General features: G+C 43.3%; 1 long non-coding RNA gene across 1 annotated transcript; it reads left to right on the forward strand.

The window, feature by feature from the left end:
- Positions 1–306: 306 nt before the first annotated feature.
- On the forward strand, positions 307–2,971 carry LOC116355077 (uncharacterized). The gene is made up of 3 exons (XR_004204301.1): positions 307–602; positions 1,203–1,312; positions 1,624–2,971. It is a non-coding gene; the product is annotated as an uncharacterized LOC116355077 (long non-coding RNA).
- The last annotated feature ends 17,904 nt before the right edge of the window (positions 2,972–20,875 follow it).

Raw genomic sequence — 20,875 nt, forward strand, 5'->3', positions numbered from 1 at the left:
AGTTATTTTGTGTTTGCCTTGTTTTAGTGTTAGTCAGGACGTGAGCTGGGTGGGCATTCTATGTTGTGTGTCTAGTTTGTCTATTTCTATGTTTGGCCTGATATGGTTCTCAATCAGAGGCAGGTGTTAGTCATTGTCTCTGATTGGGAACCATATTTAGGTAGCCTGTTTTGTGTTGCGATTTGTGTTTGATTGTTTCCTGTCTTTGTGTTTTCTGCACCAGTTAGGACTGGTTTGGTTTTTTGCCACGTTTATTGTTTTGTATTATGTTCATGTTTAGTTTTCTTATTAAAAAACATGAACTATAACCACGCTGCGTTTTGGTCCGCCTCTCCTTCCCAGGAAGAAAGCCGTTACAGTCTTCTGGAGAAAAATGTTCCGACAGAAGAGAGAGAAGCTGCACGTATCAAACTATAGTTAACAAACAAATGGCCTACCAAAATGTCTGAAATTATAAGCAGAAACGTGTCTAAATTCGAGGTGCAAGTAGCCAGTAGTAAATTATCATAAAACATTATCGTGGATGGAACTGCGCAGGTAGCCATCTTTTTGACGTGATTTGTTTGACAAGCAGATGAAAACATCCTCACACAACACTCATGGTATGTGAACCTGAACCTGTGCAGACCACAAGAAGGACAGTCACCGGGATAAGATGTTTATATGACACAGTGTCGCATTTTAGAACAGCAAATCCCAGGCATCTTTATCAGGCTTTCTCTTTACCGGAGACTAGCCTTTTCGGGTTATTGTAAACTGGATATGATGTTTATATGCGGCCACTCAAAAAACAGAATACTCCCAAATAATAAGTGCATTTTGGTGTATATGTACATGTGAATGAGGTCAATAAGTACATTGAAATGTGGACGCCAATGTTTAAACAAAGTTATGTGAAGATGGAGAGGCCCATAAGCACCAGTTAATACTTTTCCGAGTTCATTTGTTTACTTCATTTCACAATGTTTTTTTTCTGCCAAACAACAATATTAAATTACATGCATAAAATCGGCCAAGTCCTGAAATGAACATTATCGGTATAGAACAGTGTACTGTAGAATAGTGTATTGCATTCTATTGAGAAATAAAGCTGAAACCTTATGTGGGTGTCCTTTTCCTAAGGCACAAATAGTACAGATTTGATGGTAATTGAGGCTTTCATCACATTCTCATCACATACATTTATTTTCTTGTACTTCAAGCTGTCAGCCATTCTTCCACCATAATAGACGTGTTTCACCTGAAGAATGACGGTGGATCTGGATTCATCGAGCGAAGAAGGAATGACTGTCTCCACATCGTTACAAAACAGGTATGTCGTCCCGTTCTTTACTGCAGATGTTGGCATGGACACCCAGACAAAAATATGACACAATTCAACCCAGCAATTCTATAATTCACCGTCTTAAGCTTGGTTTTCCATTGAGATAATTGATGGATGAAGCAAAGCAATATCTTCCAAAAGGGCATTGGATTTTAAGATCCTAAAACTGTAGAAGGAACATTTCTATATTTCATCATGTCAGTTCAGATAGAGAAACCAGAACCTTATGTTTGCTGTCATGGAGTATTGTATCCCCCTCTCATCTTTTGGCACTGCCAACCACTATTTATGTCTTCCAGGCATTTAACTTCTCAATGACAGCAGCAGCAGCGAGTGCATGCAGGCATGACAGTGGACAGGCTAATGTCCCTCTCCCCCTCTCCTCCCCGTGGTGGTGTCTGGAACATCAGTCTCATCTGACTCCTGGCACACAACGACCTCCCCCCTCTCCTCTCTTTGAGGAGGACGCAGAGGAAGGTTCTTTGTGCCGATTAGGGAGCCTGGACTAATGTGTCAGTGCCAGCAGAGTGGCCAGGACTGAGGACTCCGCATTGATTTTCCCCTGCAGGTGCTGTGGGACTGAGCCCTAAAATGATGTGTAATTGTAATTGATTAGTGGTCATGAGCTGCTCTGTCAACAGAGCTCTGTTCTGGGTCGTACTATTTAGGCACCAAATAGAAGAAACGGACTGAAACAGGAAGGGATCACCTGAACTTGTCAAATAAGAAACGTTTCGCTACGGTGTGCTCTAATGAATATGGCCGTGACCTGACCTTTCCTCTCCTTGGTCTGTCCGTGACTGTGTGAAAAGAAGATGTGACGTCCATCCTTGAGGTGAGACTGAGGTGAAACTCAGTCTTTAGTCTGGCAACACAGTATCTGGTTCCTTTTCCCTTATTACTATGACAAAATATGGATGGACAAGAGAAATCAGCAATTCTGTTTAACTGAACACCACTGTGTGATTGGGCATGGTGCAGATGACTGCAAAGTTCAAATCAAAGCACTGTTATTCACAACGACGGTCAAACCACCAATTCTGTAGTGAGTCATGGTTCCAAGAAACTCAGGTCAGAAGATAAGGTAGGATTTTATTTGAGTTTTCTCCGTGAAATGTTAAGAGAATTTCTGTTAAAATGCCTTGGCTTGGTCCTTATCGTAGCCTTGGGTGACAATGTATATTCTCAGCATACTTAGATCATGCATCTCCATAAAGTATGCTATAATAATACTATGTGTGGTCCCAAAAAATACGTTGCACCGGGCCCACCACTCAGCGGCAGCTCTACCGTGGTCTCAGTGATTTCTCTCACAGCAGGGGCAGCATTAACAGAGCAGCCATTTGCCGTAATAGCTTACAGATGGTTCTTATTTGACTTGTCAGCCGAGTCTACCGAGCCTAGATGTGCTGCTATTGACTACGGCACCAAATTAACCCCACTGTTGTCCTGTCACCCTCCCTGTTGTCTCTCTAATAGTCTCATCAAAGGAGAAAGTCTACTTGGCACTTTATTACCGTTGCTTCTTTAGCCTTCATTGGCAGTACACACCCTCATTATCAACAGTCGCTATTATGAAACTAAACCCACCCCTGTCAACACTGAAGTAGAGCATTTGATCCCTGGGACCCCCCCATACGTAAACAATGTATGCATGCATGACCGTAAGTCACTTTGGATAAAAGTTTGCATGTACAGTGTTATATTATTATGAATGAGCTGAAGTTGCTTACATCTTTCTGTGCTACATTATTTCTCCATCCTGTTAAGTCTTTGAGGGGTATTCAGACCAGATGCCTTGGTTGGTATGTCTGTGACTGATGCCGATGCTGTTGCTGTGGGTTGTTTATCCCTTCATTCTCAGTCGACAGATGAAGCAGTGTTCATGTCCCAGTGTGGGGTCACTGTGTGGCTGCCCTCTCCTGCTGTCCCCCGCTGTCTGCTGGGGAGAGGCAGTGTTCGCTCCCTTGCCCTCCAGACTCTTCTACAGGGCACATCTGAGGCACTCTTCAGCCCAAACCTCCCTCCAGCAACACTCCTCATAGCCCAGCCCTGCGCTTCCTCCATCCAGCCCTGCCTCCAGAGGAGAAATATGGCCAATAGTAGCCGAGCCAGGCGCTGCCTGCTCTCTGAGACCGGAGGGCTATCCAGCTGGCATGCTGTTGGCTAGGGTACGAATGCAACAGCTGCAGAGGAGGGAAGAGATAGAAAGATGGAGGAGAGGGGAAGAGATGATGGCCTAGTAGTGGGTGATGGCTAGAAGGGATCCCGCTTTTGTCAAATTAAATGCAAAAGTAAACATTTTTAGCATTTTCCCTAACCGTAACTCTTTTCATAACCTTAACCTAATTCTCCTAACCTGCTATGTTAATTATCCTTACCTACTGCGTAAATTCTCCTAACCTGCTACGAAAAGTCTCCTTTCTAGCCATGACCCTAGTGGTGGTGCTAAAACAGACAGAAGCTCCCTCCCTACCAGTACCTAGAAGTACCCAGTAGCTCCTCAGATCAGATGTCCTAATTCAGTCATGTCCTCCTTTTCCATAAGATCAGCTCTTCTGCTTGGTCAGCTCCAGCAAGTTGAAGAAGCAGCGTGGCAGACATCCCGATCTCGAATCAGAATGAAAAATAGATTTTATGAGCAGGGCCTTGTTCCAACGTTCTAGTGCTCATCACATTTCTTCCCGGAAAAGTCATCGACATTCATCCAACACGGGCAAGTCTTCAGTGGGGTCTGGTCAGTGACTCAGGATCTTTCAATGTTTTTCACCCATTATCAGCACTGTAACAAATTATGATTGACAGCTGTGCTTTACAATGCATAGTTGCCTAGTCGTCAACCATTTACTGGTACTCGTATATTATAACTATCCGGAAAGTACAAAAGACAACTGTTGAACATGAAGTGGCTGATACAAAGATTTCAATGTAGAAAAGGAACATCAAATCAAAGTTTATTTGTCACGCGCGCCAAATGCTTACTTACAGGCTCTAACCAATAGTGCAAAAAAGGTATTAGGTGAACAATAGGTAAGTAAAGAAATAAAACAACAGTAAAAAGACAGGCTATTTACAGTAGCGAGGCTATAAAAGTAGTGAGTCTACATACAGACACCGGTTAGTCAGGCTGGTTGAGATAGTATGTACATGTAGATATGGTTAAAGTGACTATGCATATACAGTGGGGCAAAAAAGTATTTAGTCAGCCACCAATTGTGCAAATTCTCCCACTTAAAAAGATGAGAGGCCTGTAATTTTCATCATAGGTACACTTAAACTATGACAGACAAAATTAGGAAAGAAAATAGGATTTTTTATGAATTTATTAGCAAATTATGGTGGAAAATAAGTATTTGGTCAATAACAAAAGTTTATCTCAATACTTTGTTATATACCCTTTGTTGGCAATGACAGAGGTCAAACGTTTTATGTAAGTCTTCACAAGGTTAGCACACACTGTTGCTGGTATTTTGGCCCATTCCTCCATGCAGAGCTCCTCTAGAGCAGTGATGTTTTGGGGCTGCTGCTGGGCAACACGGACTTTCAACTCCCTCCAAAGAATTTCTATGGGGTTGAGATTTGGAGACTGGCTAGGTCACTCCAGGACCTTGAAAAGCATGATGTTTCCAACCCCATGCTTCACAGTAGGTATGGTGTTCGTTGGATGAAACTCAGCATTCTTTGTCCTCCAAACACGACGAGTTGAGTTTTTACTAAAAAGTTATATTTTGGTTTCATCTGACCATATGACATTCTCCCTTCTTCTTCTGGATCATCCAAATGCTCCCTAGCAAACTTCAGACGGGCCTGGACATGTACTGGCTTAAGCAATGGGACACAGGATTTGAGTCCCTGGCGGCGGAGTGTGTTACTGATGGTAGGCTTTGTTACTTTGGTCCCAGCTCTCTGCAGGTCATTCACTAGGTCCCCCCGTGTGGTTCTGGGATTTTTGCTCACCGTTCATGAGATCATTTTGACCCCACGGGGTGAGATCTTGCGTGGAGCCCCAGATCGAGGGAGATTATCAGTGGTCTTGTATGTCTTCCATTTCCTAATAATTGCTCCCACAGTTGATTTCTTCAAACCAAGCTGCTTACCTATTGCAGATTCAGTCTTCCCAGCCTGGTGCAGGTCTACAATTTTGTTTCTGGTGTCCTTTGACAGCTCTTTGGTCTTGGCCATAGTGGAGTTTGGAGTGTGACTGTTTGAGGTTGTGGACAGGTGTCTTTTATACTGATAACAAGTTCAAACAGGTGCCATTAATACAGGTAACGAGTGGAGGACAGAGGAGCCTCTTAAAGAAGAAGTTACAGGTCTGTGAGAACCAGAAATCTTGCTTGTTTGTAGGTGACCAAATACTTATTTTCCACCATAATTTGCAAATAAATTCATAAAAAATCCTACAATGTGATTTCCTTCTCATTTTGTCTGTCATAGTTGAAGTGTAAAAGACGGGTTGGCGGGTGGCGAGACACAATGCAGATAGCCCAGTTAGCCAATGTGCTGGAGCACTGGTTGGTCGGCCCAATTGAGGTAGTATGTACAAGAATGTATAGTTAAAGTGACTATGCATATATGATATACAGAGAGTAGCAGCAGCGTAAAAGAGGGGTTAGGGGGGGGCACACAATTCAAATAGTCCGGGTAGCCATTTGATTACCTGTTCAGGAGACTTATGGCTTGAGGGTAAAAACAATGTTGAGAAGCCTTTTTGTCCTAGACTTGGCACCGCTTGCCATACTGTAGTAGAGAGAACAGTCTATGACTAGGATGGCTGGGGTCTTTGACAATTTTTAGGGCCTTCCTCTGACACCGCCTGGTATAGAGGTCCTGGATGGCAGGCAGCTTAGCCCCAGTGATGCACTGGTCTGTACGCACTACCCTCTGTAGTGCCTTGCGGTCAGAGGCCGAGCAATTGCCGTACCAGGCAGTGATGCAATGCTCTCGATGTTGCAGCTGTAGAACCTTTTGAGGATCTCAGGACCCATGCCAAATCTTTTTAGTTTCCTGAGGGGGAATAGGCTTTGTCATGCCCTCTTCAAATCAAATCAAATTTTATTTGTCACATACACATGGTTAGCAGATGTTAATGCGAGTGTAGCGAAATGCTTGTGAAACCTAACAGTTTCACAACAGCTACCTTATACAGACAAGTGTTAAGGGATGAAGAATATATACATAAAGATATATGAATGAGTGATGGTACAGATATGAGATGAGTAATGTAGGGTATGTAAACATTATATTAAGTGGCATTGTTTAATGTGGCTAGTGATACATTTTATACATGTATGGATTTCATTAACCATGTTGTCAAGAGACTGGACATTGGCGAGTAGTATGCTAGGGAGTGGTGCGCGATGTGCCCGTCTCCGGAGCCTGACCAGAAGACCGCTTCGTCTGCCCCTTTTACGGCATTGTTGTATTGGTTCACCGGGTGGGATCCAATCCATTGTCCCGGGTGGTGGTCAAAACACAGGATCCGCTTCGGGAAAGTCGTATTCCTGGTCGTGATGATGGTGAGTTGACGTTGCTCTTATATCCAGTAGTTCCTCCCTACTGTATGTAATAAAACCTAAGATTACCTGGGGTACCAATGTAATAAGTAACACGTAAAAATATAAAAAAATACTGCATAGTTTCCTAGTCCCAGGATCCTTAGCTTAGTAACATACCCGTTTAAGTCTGTTTTACAAGGACATTCTGTTCAGGATTGATTTGTGTATTCGTTCAGATCAATCGTTATCAAACACTGTGAAGTGTCTATTTGTTCAATGAATTTTTACTTGTTTATTGAACCTTTATTTAACTAGGCAAGACAGTTAAGAACAAATTCTTATTTACAATGATGGCCTACCCCGGCCGAATCCTCCCCTAACCGGGACGACACTGGGCCAATTGTGCGCCGCCCAATGGGACTTCCGATCACGGCCGGTTGTAATACAGCCTGGGATCAAACCAGGGTCTGTAGTGATGCCTCTAACACTGCGATGCAGTGTCTTAGACCCCTGCGCCACTTGTCTATCAAACATTGTGAAGTAAGGTGCGGAAGGGGATGAACAGAGACCAGATGCTTCAAATGAACTACTGCCAAATGGAATCTGAGGTGAGCGCACTGTATGTAGATCCATCAGTCTGCAGGAGTCTCAATCTGTATACTAACATCCCTATTACTGGATCAATTAGAAGTCAATAACCTTTGTACCCATGTGCTCCTATTAGGAAAACACAATAGTTAAATAACCCGCCAACGTAACTGTCTGTTGACTTGTCAAGACTATATTTGGTGTGGAGATCTATATGTGAGGTGCCCATATGCAAAGCTTTGGCTTTGATCCAAAAATAACCAAATGATACAGTGTATTTTGTGAACTCGGTGAAGCAGAGATAATAGGATGCCAACTCACATTCCAAACCCCCAATAATACATCTGTTTTGGATCCAGAGAAATCAGGCTTTCGCTGTCAAAACAGTCACCAAACACTTTGAGAATTTAAAGACAAGGCTATTAAATGTTATACCACAAAACTACTGGTTTTAACGAGATCATTTTTCCTTATATGATGCTTGCACTGTAAGCCTGCTGTGTGACTCAGAATGGACCACCCACTCCAAGGTAAATTAGACCATTAATCGTTTCTTACACAGAGGATCCAAATCTTATTTGCAAATAGTCTCTGTAAAAATGCTTAAAAGCTGTGGTGGTTAATTTCTTTTCTATCAAACGAGGAGAGACAAACTTATCACAAGTCAGAGTTACACTTAAATCAAATCTTTATTAGTGAGAGCTTTGCGTAAGGGCGATGGCTGGTCGATGAATCACCCTCAGACAATTAGCTGAGAGCCCCGAGACACAAGTACAAAGGTCTTTTATAGCTAAGATACACCCCTTTCAATCTATATGACGAACAACAGATACAGTATATAGAATGGGTCACAAAGTTAAGATCTGTATGAAAGATACCTATAATTCATAGCGGACAGTATCTGCACTCATCTCTGTGTACAGACCAGGGTCTGGCCCTGGGGTCATCTCACCCTGGTACCATATAGAACAGAAGCATTACCTCATGCTCTGGAATGCGGTCTCTTTAGGTTTTATCACCCAAGAGACATTGTAAATCTCCTGTCAGTGTTATCTCCCAGAGGCCCATCCTCAGTAGAACACAGACACACAATAGTTATAAGAATACTCGATTCTGTTCCATAAAACAACTATTTGATGCAGTAAAAGTATTAGAACAATCTTGCAATTTTCCACCATAAAGCATTCTCTGAAATGTTAATAATGAGTGTTCAGGTTTGGGATCTCTATTTATTGCTGTTTCATATCTGCAATTCCTTTCCAGTTAATGATCCCATCATGCGTCCAGTTCAAGGTCACGAATCATCATTCTGCAAGCCACACACAGGATTGCATTTTTATACTCTTAAGGGTGGTCAGATAAAGCGCCATTACGTTGCATTTCACAGTTCTGACGTTTCATTAATGCTGTTTGACTTTAGCTGTGTCTATCTGATTCAAATGGTTAATTCTGAATTACACGTTTGATGTCAGTGTCATTTCACTTGTCAGCGTGGGTCTTGGTGTACATGGATCTAATTTCAGACAGGTAATTGCTGTGTGCTTTGCTATTGTTGTTTTGATCACATCAGGAGGGTGGTGAAATAGCATACTGTTCCTTTTTTCCTCAACTGTCATGTCGCCTCCATCAATTTCAGAGGTATCGTGCCCTGCTAGAGTATGTAAATGCTTGGTAAGTATGTCCATTTGTGACACAATCAGTCCTATGTGACATTCAGAGTGACTTTAAGGAGTGACATGAAGGTTAATGTCCTCTGACTATCTTCCTGCAGGATATGACTCACAGTAGTAAAATTATCAAGTGCAGGGACACCTGACCCAAACCCTGTCTTAATAATCCTGTCCTCTGCCCATGTCTATCATGTGACAATGCGAAATTAGTAATATCCCTCCTCAGCCACGTCTCTGACTAGTGAGTCATCTTTCTATCATTGAGAAAATTAGTTTTTTTAGTTTAGTTCAGTTAAATCAATTGTCTGTTTTTTAAAAAGTAATTTTCCTTCCGTTTCTCTCTCTTGCTCTCTCTCTCACACTCTCTGAGCAATCACCCTCCTCAGCCACGTATCTGACTAGTGAGTCATCTTTCTATCATTTGAGAAAATTTGTTTTTTAGTTGTTTTTTTCCTTCTGTTTTTCTGTTTCTCCCTCTCTCTCTCTCGCTCTCTCGCTCTCTCTCTTCTTTCTCTTCTCTCTCTTCTCTCTCTCTCTCTCTCTCGCTCTCTCGCTCTCTCTCTTCTTTCTCTTCTCTCTCTCTCTCTTCGCTCTCTCTCTTCGCTCTCTCTCTTCGCTCTCTCTCCGCTCTCTCTCTTCGCTCTCTCTCTCTCTCTCTCTCTCTCTCTCTCTCTCTCTTCTCTCGCTCGCTCGCTCTCTCTCTTTCTCTCTCTCTCTCTCTCTCTCTTGCTCTCTCTCTCTCTCTCTCTCTCTCTCTCTCTTCTCTCGCTCGCTCTCTCTCTCTCTTCTCTCGCTCGCTCGCTCTCTCTCTTTCTCTCTCTCTCTCTCTCTTGCTCTCTCTCTCTCGCTCTCTCGCTCTCTCTCTCTCTCTCTCTCTCTCTCTCTCTCTCTCGCTCTCTCTCTTCTTTCTCTTCTCTCTCTTCTCTCTCTCGCTCTCTCGCTCTCTCTCTCGCTCTCTCTCTTCTTTCTCTTCTCTCTCTCTCTCTCTCTCCCTCTCTCTCTTCGCTCTCTCTCTTCGCTCTCTCTCTTCGCTCTCTCTCTTCGCTCTCTCTCTTCGCTCTCTCTCTTCGCTCTCTCTCTTCGCTCTCTCTCTTCTCTCTCTCTCTCTCTCTCTCTCGCTCTCTCTCTTCCCCTCTCTCTCTCTCTCTCTCTTCCTCTCTCTCTCTCTCTTCCTCTCTCTCCCCTCATTTAAACTGACATAACATCAGTTCACAGGAAAGAAATACCTGACCTTAGAACATCTGAATAAAGAAACCGACTGATTTCTCAGAGGTGATTGAAATCAACCGCTTGACCTCAGCTCGCCTCTGCTGTTCATCCCTTCCATTCTGTAGAGACTCTGTAAACTCACTCCCCCCATATCTCCCCTCTCACATAGCATGGTCGTCAACACAACACAGCTAACTCCCTCACACTGGACCGGACAACAACCTCCTTTTTTGGTGAAGTTCGGACCTGCTGACCAATATTCGTCCAACGGTTTCCATTCCTCCCAACACCAGACTGAGATAGAGATTATCCTCTGTCACGCCTCAGTGGAAGTTATTGGGCAAGAGCTAACGACTTGGCTATAATCAATGAATGTAGTGAACGTTATGCAACTTCACACTTACAACCACGTCTGCCTTTACCATTACAGTATCCGGCATGATCTCATGAGTGTTAAAACCTCTTAGGGCTTGGCCCCTTTTTTTCTCCATTTACGCCTGAATGACGTGCCCAAAGTAAACTGCCTGTTGCTAAGGCTCTGAAGTTAGGATATGCATATACCATTGGTACCATTGGAAAGAAAACACTTTGAAGTTTGTAGAAATGTTAAAATAATGTAGTACAATATAACACAATAGATATGATAGGTGAAAATCCAAAGAAAAACCAACCCGATTTATTTTTTATTTTAGAGACCCATCTTCTTAGAAAGGCAAGTAAACGGTCATATTGAAAATGAGCTCCCTGGATGCAATTCCTACGGTTTCCACAGGGTGTCAGTAGTCTATGTTCAAAGTTTCAGGCTTGTAACTTCAAAAACGAATAAGAAATATCAGTTTTAGTACAGGGACACAGTCCTGGAAATTCGTGTCAGCGTGCGCCATGAAGACAGGACACACCCACTAAAATCGGTTTCCTTTTGAACATGCTTCTTTCTGTAAGAAATGTTATAGTTTGATTACATTTTAGGATATCTGAGGAGTAAATAGAAACTTATTTGGACTTGTTGAAACAAAGTTTAGAGTAAGATTTTTGGATTCCTTTCTCTGCATGTTGAACGAGTGGATTACTCAAATCGATAGCGCCAACTAAACTGACTTTTTGGCATATAAAGAAGGATTTTATCAAACAAAACGACACTACATGTTATAGCTGGGACCCTTTGGATGACAAATCAGAGGCAGATTTTCAAAAAGTAAGTGAATATTTAATCATTATTTGTGAATGTATGAAACCTGTGCCGGTGTAAAAATATTTTGATGTGGGGCGGCGTCATCAAACAATCGCAACAATCGCACAATTGCTGTAATAGCTACTGTAAATCGGACAGTGCAGTTAGATTTACCAAGAATTTAAGCTTTCAGACGATATACGACATTTATATGTACCTAAATGTTTAACATCCATAATTTTTATGATTATTTAATTGAATTGCGCACCCTCCAGTTTCACCGGAAGTTGTCCATTGACATTTTAGACAAAATAACATGCCTTGACAGATGTTTGTCAAATAGTAATAACTTTGTTTTGAAAGAATGAGAATAATATTCCCTCAAATTATTTTGGGAGACGGATGATCCCACACACTGAAATCTACACCTTCTTCCCACAGGATGAACGGAAAAGTGATATAACTTATTTCATTCTTGTGAGTCATCCGTCTTCGAACTCGCCAAGGTTGTTTTCATTCCTCACCTTTAGTACATCAGAGAAAAACACAATGGCCTGCTTCCCCTGGAAAAAAATGGAATGGGAATATGTTTTACCGTTTCAGCGGGAGGCCAAAGGAAACCAAGTTATATTATGAAAGTGCAGTTAGTGAGAATGAATTGTGACCAACCCCTTTGCCTCATGGGCCGTTTAGTATATCAAATTTAAATAGCTATCCAGAAGAGACATAAAAGCATCCTAAATCCAAAGCCAATAAGGAGCCTATGAATCACCTCTACGGTTGTCGTCAATGCAATTCTCCTGAACCAGGTTCCATGAATTGTTTATTTCTATTTCCTTTCTGATCTCCCATTGCCTTTTATAGAGATGTATGTTTATCGTCTCTACAAGACCCATTTTTTCTAGCACAAGAACTCAGAGATAACCCTGAATTGGAGAAATTAGGGTTATCTCACATCATACTGGTTTCGCTGGTGACGGCTTGAGCTGTTGCCATGACTATGAGAGCTTGACTCGACCTGCCCTTAAACTGAGAGATAAAATTATATGTGGTGTTTATGAGACATAGCGAGAAGACACATTTTTCACAATGAGGGGCTGTGAACGATGTGGGGAAGGCAACAGGTCTATAAACATCCACCTTTTGGAAATATGCCTCTCAATCAAGAACACCTAACGCCCACTGCCTTGGTAATTATCTCGACATGAATAAGGCATACATGGGCTTTGGCTGGGGAAATTAGCCTTGGCATTTGGCAAACCTCAGTCATTTGATTTTGATTTATTGCCTTGCCCAAGGAGCTGGTGATATCAGGGTTCTGCACAAGCAGAAATCAAATCAAATTGTATTCATCACATGCTTCATAAACATCAGGTGTGGACTAACAGTGAAATGCTTACAACAATGCAGAGAGAGAGAAAGAAAATAGAAAAATAATAGAAAGTAAAAGACAACGAGTAATGATAACTTAGCTACACACAAGGGGTACAGAGACGATGTGCAGGTGTAGGAGGTAATTGAGGTAGATATGTACAAAATGACAGACAATAAGCAGTAACATATTTTTCTTCGCATATCTTTTAAAACATTTTGCTAAACCTCAACTTGTAAATACTCTCCTGCAACCCGCCTCACCCAATGTTGCTATTTTTTCTGAAGTATTTATATTTACTTCGAATCCGGATCCCCTCAACTGAAGCTAGCCAGCTAACTACCAGCTATCAGTCAGCAAACCATTGCTAGCGGTCTTCAGCTAACCGGTCATCAGCTAACCTTTAGCTCGGAAAGCTCTCGCCAGTTCGAACAACGCGACTCTATCCAGAGCATAACGGACCTATTATTATTTTTTATCCCCGGATTCCCACCGGATTCCCACCGCAAACGGAACATTTTCAGCTGGATCTTCACAACTAGCTAACCGCAACGCCGGATGATTACTCCTGGCTAGCGTTTCTACCCACTTCGCTTGAAGCTAGCCCGGCCAGAGCTCCTGTGCTACCACCGAAGCATACTCCTGGGCTACAATATCCGGACCCTATCGGTCTATCGATGTCACCGCATGAAGAGGCATAAACAGAGTCACCCCATCGCGACGCCCCCCCCCCAAAGGCTAACTTTCTAGCCCTTGCTATCTCCTTGCTTGCAAATTCGGCCTGCTAACTGTTTAGCCCCGGTCCGCTAACTGCTACCTTGTTTAGCCCCGGTCCGCTAACTGCTACCTTGTTTAGCCCCGGTCCGCTAACTGCTACCTTGTTTAGCCCCGGCCTGCTAACTGTTAGCTTGTTAGCACAGGCCTGCTAACCGTCTGAATCGCCGCGTCCCAAACACTCACTGGACCCATATTTACTTTCAATCTCTTTTCGATTTTTTATTTGTTTATACCTTCCGGTAACCTGCCTCACCCAATGTGATACGGAATCGCTATTATTTTAAATTTTTAGAACACACTCAAGAACCTCCAGAAGCTAACCAGCTAACTAGCTACAAGCTATTTAGTCATTGTTAGCCACTGCTAGCGGCTTTTACCTTTTACCTTCTGCCTAGCCAGCCAGTTTTTAACCTGGATAAGACTCACCAGTCCAGCTTCCCTGCCCCATCCACCGCTGCCCCCTGGACACTGATCACTTGGCTACATAGCTGATGCATGCTGGACTGTCCATCAATCATGGTACTCCATTCTGCTTGTTTATGTTTTATCTGTCGGCCCCAGCCGCACTCAGGCTCTGTGTGTAGTTAATCCGACCCTCCCTGCCTAGTCAACCCCATTTTACCTGCTGTTGTTGTGCTAGCTGATTAGCTGTTGTTGTCTCACCTACTGTTTTAGCTACTGTTTTAGCTAGCTATCCCAATTCAACACCTGTGATTACTGTATGCCTCGCTGTATGTCTCTCTCAAATGTCAATATGCCTTGTATACTGTTGTTCAGGTTAGTTATAATTGTTTTAGTTTACAATGGAGCCCCTAGTTCCACTTTTCATACCCCTGATACCTCCTTTGTCCCACCTCCCACACATGCGGTGACCTCACCCATTACAACCAGCATGTCCAGTGATACAATCTCTCTCATCATCACCCAGTGCCTGGGCTTACCTCCGCTGTACCCGCACCCCACCATACCCCTGTCTGCGCATTATGCCCTGAATATATTCTACCATGCCCAGAAATCTGCTCCTTTTTATTCTCTGTCCCCAATGCTCTAGGCGACCAGTTTTGATAGCCTTTAGCCGCACCCTCATTCTACTCCTCCTCTGTTCCGCGGAGGATGTGGAGGTAAACCCAGGCCCTGCATGTCCCCAGGCACCCTCATTTGTTGACTTCTGTGATCGAAAAAGCATTGGTTTCATGCATGTCAACATCAGAAGCCTCATCCCTAAGATTGTTTTACTCACTGCTTTAGCACACTCTGCTAACCCTGACGTCCTTGCCGTGTCTGAATCCTGGCTCAGGAAGGCCACCAAAGATTCTGAGATTTCCATACCCAACTTTAACATTTTCCGTCAAGATAGAACTGCCAAAGGGGGAGGAGTTGCAGTTTACTGCAGAGATAGCCTGCAAAGTAATGTCATACTTTCCAGGTCCATACCCAAACAGTTCGAACTACTAATTTAGAAAATTACTCTCTCCAGAAATAAGTCTCTCACTGTTGCCGCCTGCTACCGACCCCCCTCATCTCCCAGCTGTGCCCTTGACACCATTTGTGAATTGATCGCCCCCCATCTAGCTTCAGAGTTTGTTCTGTTAGGTGACCTAAACTGGGATATGCTTAACACCCTGGCAGTCCTACAATCTAAGATAGATGCCCTCAATCTCACACAAATCATCAAGGAACCCACCAAGTACAACCCTAAATCTGTAAACAAGGGCACCCTCAGACGTCATCCTGACCAACTGGCCCTCCAAATACACCTCCGCTGTCTTCAACCAGGATCTCAGCGATCACTGCCTCATTGCCTGTATCCGCTACGGAGCCGCAGTCAAACGACCACCCCTCATCACTGTCAAACGCTCCCTAAAACACTTCTGTGAGCAGGCCTTTCTAATCGACCTGGCCCGGGCATCCTGGAAGGACATTGACCTCATCCCATCAGTTGAGGATGCCTGGTCATTCTTTAAAAGTAACTTCCTCACCATTTTAGATAAGCATGCTCCGTTCAAAAAATGCAGAACCAAGAACAGATATAGCCCTTCGTTCACTCCAGACCTGACTGCCCTCGACCAGCACAAAAATATCCTGTGGCGGACTGCAATAGCATCGAATAGTCCCCGCGATATGCAACTGTTCAGGGAAGTCAGGAACCAATACACGCAGTCAGTCAGGAAAGCTAAGGCCAGCTTCTTCAGGCAGAAGTTTGCATCCTGTAGCTCCAACTCCAAAAAATTCTGGGACACTGTGAAGTCCATGGAGAACAAGAGCACCTCCTCCCAGCTGCCCACTGCACTGAGGCTAGGTAACACGGTCACCACCGATAAATCCATGATTATCGAAAACTTCAACAAGCATTTCTCAACAGCTGGCCATGCCTTCCGCCTGGCTACTCCAACCTCGGCCAACAGCACCGCCCCCCCCGCAGCTACTCGCCCAAGCCTCTCCAGGTTCTCCTTTACCCAAATCCAGATAGCAGATGTTCTGAAAGAGCTGCAAAACCTGGACCCGTACAAATCAGCTGGGCTTGACAATCTGGACCCTCTATTTCTCAAACTATCCACCGCCATTGTCGCAACCCCTATTACCAGCCTGTTCAACCTCTCTTTCATATCGTCTGAGATCCCCAAGGATTGGAAAGCTGCCGCAGTCATCCCCCTCTTCAAAGGGGGAGACACCCTGGACCCAAACTGTTACAGACCTATATCCATCCTGCCCTGCCTATCTAAGGTCTTCGAAAGCCAAGTCAACAAACAGGTCACTGACCATCTCGAATCCCACCGTACCTTCTCCGCTGTGCAATCTGGTTTCCGAGCCAGTCACGGGTGCACCTCAGCCACGCTCAAGGTACTAAACGATATCATAACCGCCATCGATAAAAGACAGTACTGTGCAGCCGTCTTCATCGACCTTGCCAAGGCTTTCGACTCTGTCAATCACCATATTCTTATCGGCATACTCAGTAGCCTCGGTTTTTCGGATGACTGCCTTGCCTGGTTCACCAATTACTTTGCAGACAGAGTTCAGTGTGTCAAATCGGAGGGCATGCTGTCCGGTCCTCTGGCAGTCTCTATGGGGGTGCCACAGGGTTCAATCCTCGGGCCGACTCTTTTCTCTGTGTATATCAATGATGTTGCTCTTGCTGCGGGCGATTCCGTGATCCACCTCTACGAAGACGACACCATTCTATATACTTCCGGGCCGTCCTTGGACACTGTGCTATCTAACCTCCAAACGAGCTTCAATGCCATACAGCACTCCTTCCGTGGCCTCCAACTGCTCTTAAACGCTAGTAAAACCAAATGCATGCTTTTCAACCGTTCGCTGCCTGCACCCGCACGCCTGACCAGCATCACCACCCTGGATGGTTCCGACCTTGAATATGTGGACATCTATAAGTACCTAGGTGTCTGGCTAGACTGTAAACTCTCCTTCCAGACTCATATCAAACATCTCCAATCGAAAATCAAATCAAGAGTCGGCTTTCTATTCCGCAACAAAGCCTCCTTCACTCACGCCGCCAAACTTACCCTAGTAAAACTGACTATCCTACCGATCCTCGACTTCGGCGATGTCATCTACAAAATTGCTTCCAACACTCTACTCAGCAAACTGGATGCAGTTTATCACAGTGCCATCCGTTTTGTCACCAAAGCACCTTATACCACCCACCACTGCGACTTGTATGCTCTAGTCGGCTGGCCCTCGCTACATATTCGTCGCCAGACCCACTGGCTCCAGGTCATCTACAAGTCCATGCTAGGTAAAGCTCCGCCTAATCTCAGTTCACTGGTCACGATGGCAACACCCATCCGTAGCACGCGCTCCAGCAGGTGCATCTCACTGATCATCCCTAAAGCCAACACCTCATTTGGCCGCCTTTCGTTCCAGTTCTCTGCTGCCTGTGACTGGAACGAATTGCAAAAATCGCTGAAGTTGGAGACTTTTATCTCCCTCACCAACTTCATAGCAGATGTATCTGAGCAGCTAACCGGTCGCTGCAGCTGTACATAGTCTATCAGTAAATAGCCCACCCATTTTTACCTACCTCATCCCCATACTGTTTTTATTTATTTACTTTTCTGCTCTTTTGCACACCAATATCTCTACATGACCATCTGATCATGTATCACTCCAGTGTTAATCTGCAAAATTGTAATTATTCGCCTACCTCCTCATGCCTTTTGCACACAATGTATATAGACTCCCCTTTTTTTTCTACTGTATTATTGACTTGTTAATTGTTTACTCCATGTGTAACTCTGTGTTGTCTGTTCACACTGCTATGCATTATCTTGGCCAGGTCGCAGTTGCAAATGAGAACTTGTTCTCAACTAGCCTACCTGGTTAAATAAAGGTGAAATAAAAAAAAATTAAATACATGATGAGTCAAAAAAGTTTGTGAAAAAGGGTCATTGCAGATAGTTAAATAGTTAACCAAATAGCTACCCGGACTGTTTATCAACCTTATGGATTGGGGGTACAAGCTGTCCAGGGACCTGTTGATTCCAGACTTGGTCCATCGGTACTGTCAGATGGATTTAGCTTCCGGACCACATTGCTATTTCCTACCCAGTTCAACTTTTTAAACCAAATCCTCCCTATCAGACTATTTAGGGGTGGAATTAATTGATCAGCCTAATGTATTTGTTATCAGACAATTAAATGTACAATATGCAGGAATCACGACGCCATTTCCTGGTTGCTAAAATTATAATAGTATCTTCATTAACCAAAAATATTGTATTTTCAGCTGTTTGAAGCTTGTGTACAAAACCGAAAGTAAAAGACGCAAAAACGAAACTTAAGAATGGGAAGCATAGAAATAGCACACACATAACAGATCTACAAATTCTTAGACTTGCTTTCAATGAGAATGACAGATCTATAACTTACATTTCTATGTGAATTTGGTCAGGTAGTCCAAAAAGCAGAGGTGGGAACAAGTCATTGTTTTACAAGTCACAAATAAGTCTCAAGTCTTAGCACTCAAGTCCCAAATCAAGACCGGCAAGTCCGAGTCAAGTCTCAAGTCAAGACCAACAAGTCTCAAGTCAAGTCTCACATTTTAAACTTTGAGTTTGAACAAGTCATAATGTGCTCTTCACCAAATGTAATACCACTTTATATTTCATACACACACACACTATTGAGGATCCCTATGGGGCGCACACTGTGTGTGTGGTTACAGTAGGCTAACATATGTCAATGGCTTTAGGAACAGCAGTAATATCAGGCAGGATTTAGGCTACCAACTGCCTAGCTATTTATAGCTCAATCTTGGGTGCAATGATCACGTTCCCGCACTGACTGACTGTGTGGAGGCTCATTGATTTCACATTACGTTAGCCAACATGCTACACTAGCAAAGTTATGAATGATATAGCGGTCTGGTATATTAGCCACGACTTACCATTCTTTGTGCAGCTTCAAAATTTTAACAAAGTTGGACGTTTTTGTGTCTGTCATTTTCTTCCCGCATGTTTTGCAAGTTGCAATCCATTTTTTTGTTGATACAGTTTAGTCTTTATATCCGAAAATAATAATTTTGGATATCATCTCTCCAAGCGCTCCATCTAAATTCACCCGCCGACATTCCTCTGCATTGCCACAAGCAACTTTTTCTCAGCTGGCACAATTTGATTGGTTGAATGAAGAGTTGATGTGCTGCACACATTTTCAAATAGCATAATTTTTCATATTTGGGCTTGGGGAGGGTATCAAGTAAGTTCTAGTCAAAAGTCTCAAGTCCAAGTTAAATCACGAGTCATTGGTGTTAAAGTCAAACTCGAGTCCAAGTCATGTGACTCGAGTCCACACCTCTGTCAAAAAGTGACATATTGTTGCTTTTAATACAGATTTAACAATTTGACTAACAAACCAAGAAACAAACTATTCTCCTATGTATTGAGATAATGAAGAAGGCACATTATGTCTGTGGACAGTCTCACGTCCCTCTGAAAAAGACGATGGGAGATGAATCATCTCTGGATGGCTACCTGTTCTGCTCCAGCAGATGCAAATGAGTAGATTTCAGCTTTGTGACTCATGGTGATAGTGAGCATATGGGGGAAGGCACCTTCAGTTATTCCTGCCTGCCACATCTCACACTGCACGGGGTCCTCTGGGGCAAGAGGCAAAGTCCTTTACTTACACAGGACTGGCTATTAGTTTTCCTGCTATGAGGGCCAGGAGATTGGCCTGGCTGTGCGTGTGTGTGCGTGTGCGTGCGTGTGTAGCTGCACAAATAGACTTCTAGGGAGAGACCCTATAGAAGGGTGACAAATGCATCCCAGGTGGTAAAACCAAGTTAATGTACATTTCCCTGGGGTTCACAGTAATTCATCTCATGGTACAGCATTATTAAGCGGTTGAGAAAGGCAGCAGAATATACAGTACATATAGAATAGCCGACTCATTGAATTCACTATGTAGTATTAGTGTATCATATAAACATGTTGCATATGATTTTTTTTATTAACGATATATGACTAGTATGATTTATGTGATGACGTATAGAAAGAATAGCCAGCAGGCTGTAGGAGGGCCCATTTAAGTCAAGGCTCAGGCTGCGTTTGTTAAAAGCCTGCCATAGAGTATGTCGGCTCAATCATCTCAGTCCTTTGTGAGCCCCGAGGATGTATAAGGAGTGCCTTTATCAGCCCCTTCTGATGGTTCCCTACCACCCACTGGGCACAAACCGGTTGAATCAACGTTCTTACAACGTAATTTGTCAATGCATTGCGACGTGGAATCTACGTGGAAAATATGTTGGATTTTTCGTTAAACGAATCAACGTGAACTGTTGTTTTGAGGGTGAAATTTCAACTGCGGGATAATGTCACCATGGTAACCAATGTTCAACATAGACAAAGCTTGTATAAAATATGTTGAGTTTGTACCTTTGAAACAACATCAGATCTTCAATGTTATATTTACTATCAGAAAAAAACTATGGGCTGGGCAGTGCCTCCTACTGAAGAGTTAATCTATCTACAGCTATCCTTTTGGTTTCCTGTTCAGGGTTTTAACCAAGCCTGCTTAGCTTTGATATTTGCCACTGACTACTATGAACGTGCTATCGTGAGAATGATTATTGAGAGATTTCTTGGTAACTCAATAGATTCACTGTTGTTATTGAAGGTTAGGTCAAACAAAGCAAACGAAATGTAACCATACTCTAAAGTCATATCAACAAATATACTTTAACGCCTATATAGCATTTGCAAAGTTTTAAATTAAACCCAGGGTTCAACTAAAAATAGACTACAT

This window comes from Oncorhynchus kisutch, linkage group LG19, assembly GCF_002021735.2.
Source record: "Oncorhynchus kisutch isolate 150728-3 linkage group LG19, Okis_V2, whole genome shotgun sequence".
NCBI classification, from domain to species: Eukaryota; Metazoa; Chordata; class Actinopteri; order Salmoniformes; family Salmonidae; genus Oncorhynchus; species Oncorhynchus kisutch.